The 5,000-nt window shown below is 40.8% G+C and overlaps 1 protein-coding gene across 3 annotated transcripts in view; it reads left to right on the forward strand.

Annotated features, from left to right (window-relative positions):
• Positions 1-5,000, forward strand: part of ZEB2 (zinc finger E-box binding homeobox 2) — a 131,977-nt gene that overhangs the window by 68,976 nt on the left and 58,001 nt on the right. The gene's annotated exons all lie outside the window — the stretch shown is intronic.

Consider the following 5,000-nt stretch of genomic DNA (forward strand, 5'->3'; position numbering starts at 1 on the left):
ACACTGCCTAGGCAAGGAGCTAACTTGAAAACTGCACTAGATTCAGACCTGCTACAAGTAAGGTGTAATTATAAACCACACATTTCTTTTTACAATTCTGATGTTAAAGATTTGAAAGTAAAATTCGTATCTATTTCCCCTTGGAAATGCTACAATAAATCCAACATAGTTTAATACTGAAGTCTATTACGTGCCATCCTAAAATATCTGATCAGAAAGTCTCTGTCCAAACAACATAAGTCACTTGCCCTTTCCGAAAGCCTTGCAAAAGTTTGACAACTCTTCTGAATCTGATTTCTGTAAATCCCATACTAAGCTGGACATCTTAAGGGCTGCACGTTTTAATCCTTACGCCACCCCTGACTCAGCTTGTAACCTTTAGAAAATCATTTCATCCCAGTTTTTGTCCTTTTCCTCAAGAATGATGAATTTGGTTTCATGGTCACTGTTGGCTAAAGGACACAAATCACATGATTGGTCAAAAGCAAGGCCAGTTCTCAAAACAGCCACCAATTCTGTGTCAAGGCATCCACCTTGGTTCTAATCCCGAAGGGAAAATACAAAGTTTCAAGACCAAACTTCACCTTGCACTAAATCCAACTGGGTCTGAGTGTTAACTACTCCCAGCTGCCTGACTCCCAACCTGAAAGCCCAGGAAAGCACGGATTTGGGCTTTTAGAGATGTGTTTACTAGAGGTTACAGGTGGTCGTGGGTCTTGTTGGTGTTTCGATGTTACTGATGTGAGCGATGATGCTGGAGTGGAAGGGGAGTTGTTGCTTTTAGTTTGTCATTTAGGACGTTCTGTTAGTGTGGGTTTCAGTTTGCATTTTAAAAATTAGAATGGTAATGATCAAGGAGCCAGAGGAAATAGCAAAGCACGTTTTTCTAAATAGCTCTCCCTGTCTTCTGTGTGCAGATTCTACTCAGAATTCCAAAGCCCCGCTTCCTCTCCAGCCTGCTTCCTTCTGAGGTGCAGGGCAGAAGTTCATTCTCAAGTTTCTCTCAGTTTGCAGCAGAGATGCTGTCGCCCAGCCACGGCAGGGATGCCAGTTCCGTGTCATGTGGCTTCCTTGCCACAGCGCGGGCAGGCTGAGAGCCCTGCCGGTGTCTCTCCTGATGCTGCTAAACTTTTCTTCTCTGGGGTTTCCAAGGCATGGACGCTCATTTGTCTAAAACTCTCCTAAACCACCTGACTAAAGAGTAAATACCTAAGTACGACGTAAGCAGGACACAGGCAGGATGTGTCATCCATCCAATTAGGATGGATGTGCTCTTTTAGGGGCACCAAATCATCATCCTCCCCTTTCTAGTCGCATTTCTCACCTGCTCATGTGGTGCCCACCTGTGGCTTGCTGGCATTGCCACTGCTGCAAATGGGGAGATTTCCAAGTTCAAAATGAAGGCTTGATCTTGCGTGGTGGAACTCTACCAGGACCACGGGGAGTTCTGTGAAGGAATTAAGGACAGTGTGTTGTCCTAGTTTGTGTCACCGCTCCCTTGTTTATGTTCTTTCCCTGACTATTCCCACGCCCCCTCTCCAGATTTTTGCATGGCTTTTATAGCCTCTAGTAATTATATCAGCAGCATGGAGTCTATTTTTATCTCTTTTGAATGTGTGCAACATAAATGTCAAACACCATAAAATCTCTTTTTAGCATGTACCTTGTGTGCACAGTATTGAAAAGTGATGCAGCATTCAGAGAGATGTTGCATTTTGAGGTCGGACAGATGAAAAATGGAAAACTCAATCTCGCCACTTAGCTGCATGAACTTTCAATAAGTCCCTTATCACCTTGAACTTTGAGCTGCTGCTCCTGCAAAATGGAATTCTACTGCTTACCTTATATAGGGTGCTGGCACCGTACCTAGTTTAATGTCTGGACTGACCCTCTTTCACAGCAGGTGCCTCCAAATTCCTAAATTTTATGTTTCATGCTTAAATGTTATGACCTTTCAATGCCTTCCAGAGCCCTTTGCCAAACTTAGAAAAGAGAAATAATAAAACCTTATTGGCCCAGTGTAATTACTGTAAATTATCATAGGGTCCAATCACAGAATTATCATAGGAGAGAAATATACAGAACCTCCTTTCACCTAAAACTGTCCCTGGACTTAGCAAACAATAATAATAATAATACGTAGCATTTATTAAGCACTTACTATGTGCCAAGCTCTAGGTCCTTTGCATGTTTGGACTCATCTAATCCTCACAACCACCCAGTGAGATAGATACTGTCATCATAGCCCATTCAGTAGAGGAAGACACTGAAGCAAGTTAAATAATCTTCCCAAAGGTCACAAGTTATAAGTAGAGGAGCTAGAGTTCAAATTTAAGCAGTCTGACCCCAGAGCCCACAGAAAAAGAAATTGTATGAGATAGGAGCATTCACATTGCTGAGCTTTTCTAACTTCTAGTACAAGGTTGTTTCCTCTTTTTTCACTTCCTTTTTGGAATTGGCCCATTATGGCAGCCAAATGGACTTGTCAGTAGGACACGTAAACCTGGAGTCCCTTACTCAGCTTCTGGTTAAGGGTCACCATGCTTCCAGGGTTAAAATGGCCTCAGCGTGTCCAAGTGGTCTGGTGCCTTTTTTATGGCTCATTAGTTTATCTTCAATTTAACATAGATGGGGAGAAGAGAAAATGTGTTCTTTTCTAGTCAAAAGTATACTATTGTGAAGAATAAACAAGAGGGTAGTAACTCGGAGACACGGAAGGAATAAATTTAAAAATACAGGGCATATTTGATGGTCATAAACAAAATACAGTGATCAAAGAAAGGACATATTTAGGTATGTTAGACATATAATAAATACCATATATTTTATGGGCAAAGGAATAAAAGACTGTTATGTAAATTTTCTCTACTTTTTCATAAGCTACGTGTTAATTATCCCGGTCATATTTCCATTGTTGCCATTAGTTAGAGCTGGAGAGGCCAACACCATCAGAACTCACTCACTTGTAAAGTTAAAGCTATTACTGACCAGATACTGAGCAGCCAGAGAAGTGCTCGCATGTAAAACAGAACAGGGGTGTGAAGAATTTAGGATGTGACATTAAGAGAAGTATGATAACTTGTAAACACCAAAGTGCTCCTCAACTTTTATCGAACTTTAAAATCAGTCTTCTGAAATTTACAGTTATTAAGCTTGATCCTTAATCTTTGGTATGGTGCCCTTATGAGTCATCAAACAAACTCGTATGTGGAAGTGTTTGAGAGAAGAAAAAAGGGAAGAGTAGATTGATCAATGATCATTACAATACCCTGGGACCTAGGAATACCCATAGTCAAGAGCACTGTGACCTGGATTCATCTAAAAGAGCCCCCAGAGCCTTGCTGAAGATAAGATATATGTGTAACATGTTCTGTGAAAACAGAGTCCTGAAGAGAAAGAAAAAAAAAAAAATATATATATATATATATATATATTTCACATTAACTAAGCAGCAAAATTGTTCACTTACTAGGTTGGGGAAATGGGAGAAGAGGGGATATAGGAAGGAAGGAAAGAAGGAAGGAAGGAAGGAAGATTCAATATCCTTGACCTCTGACAAAGGGCCTATTTGGGGAAATGAAAGGAGTTGGTACACGGAGTCTTCTGAGAGCATCCTATGAACATACGAAATTGTATTGCCCACCCAGTGCAAGGGATGTGCTCCCCGATAGGTGGGCCAGCCCTCAACTAGGGATTCCCAAGTTTAACTGTCCATATAAAAGTTAGAACATGAGCTCTTAATTTCAAGAAATAAAAGAAGGGGAAGGAGGAAGGGAAATGGCTCTGTGTATAGAGAATCCTCACGTCTGACCTCCTCTGAATGGTTGATGCAACAAATTCAACCTAAGAGTAAAAGCATGGATATGTTTTTATTAGTAAAGAGTTAAGTTTCATAACTTTCTGAGACACTGAGACCATTGAAACAGCAAAGCTACCAGTAATTACAATCCTGAGATTCCCTAAAGTGGAAAGTCTATGAATGCTGTCTAAAATGACACTGCATTTGCTACTTAGGTAAGGTTCTTAAGGAATTTTTTCTGGTTCTGATGTCCATTTTCACCTCCCCGCCTGCCCCCAACCTTGCCCAAAAGGTTGGGTAGCATTGTTCTGTCTCTGTTGGGGGCTTCAAATGGAAATTCTGGAGGGAGGAAGGATAGTCTTGGTTTGCAATTGCGAGCAAAAGGTACCACCTGAGTGTCTTTTGCGAGATGTTTCCTTTAGATTAATGTATATCTGTCATCAGCTTAACTAAGCAGGTAAGGTGTTCATTAGCTAGGCTGGGTTTTCGAAGGGGGGTGGGTGGGTAGAGAGAACGAATGTAGAAGAGTGAGAAGAACAAACAAGTCAAAGCATTTGTTCATGCTGCAATCTACACACCAATTATCCTGCTGTGCTAATTACCACCTTTCCATACCCCAGGTACCTAAGCATTCACACTTACTCACTCTTTCATGCCTCTGATCAAAAAAAAAAAAAAAAAAGGAAGAAGACGATAGAAACAGAGGTGAAGTGAATTCTTAAATCAAAATTTCCCTTACATATGAAAAGTATAAATAAGGAGTCTTCTTCATTTTGCCATTGTTGTTTTAGACAATTAACCATTTGCAAATGTTTTAATTGCAAAATATTCCTTACTGTCAGGCTTCCAGGAGTGTACTTCCTTCTAGTCAGCCCTTGTTTTGATACTAAAAAGGAGGTAGAGAGGTGAGAATTGCTGGTCTGGCCTGAGAGTTTGGGGTTGTGCCATTAGAATGAGATCAGATCATTAAAAGTCAGTGACTACTAATTATTAGGCTACTTTTCTGAGCCTATTCAAAAATTGGGCCTTGAGGAGCCAGAGATCTACCTTTGTATCAAAACCTTGGTTCCTGCTCATCGACTGAACCTTCAGCTAACAATTAAACATCCTTTATTATGATGAAATCTGGGCTTGGAATCCCTGTTGGTTTGTGGGCTTCCTTGTCAGGGTGCTCATTTTCTCATTTCAGAGTGAAGATGGA

This window comes from Delphinapterus leucas, chromosome 8, assembly GCF_059928025.1.
Source record: "Delphinapterus leucas isolate spDelLeu-1000000601 "Yukka" chromosome 8, BTC_Dleu_Yukka2, whole genome shotgun sequence".
Taxonomy (NCBI): Eukaryota; Metazoa; Chordata; class Mammalia; order Artiodactyla; family Monodontidae; genus Delphinapterus; species Delphinapterus leucas.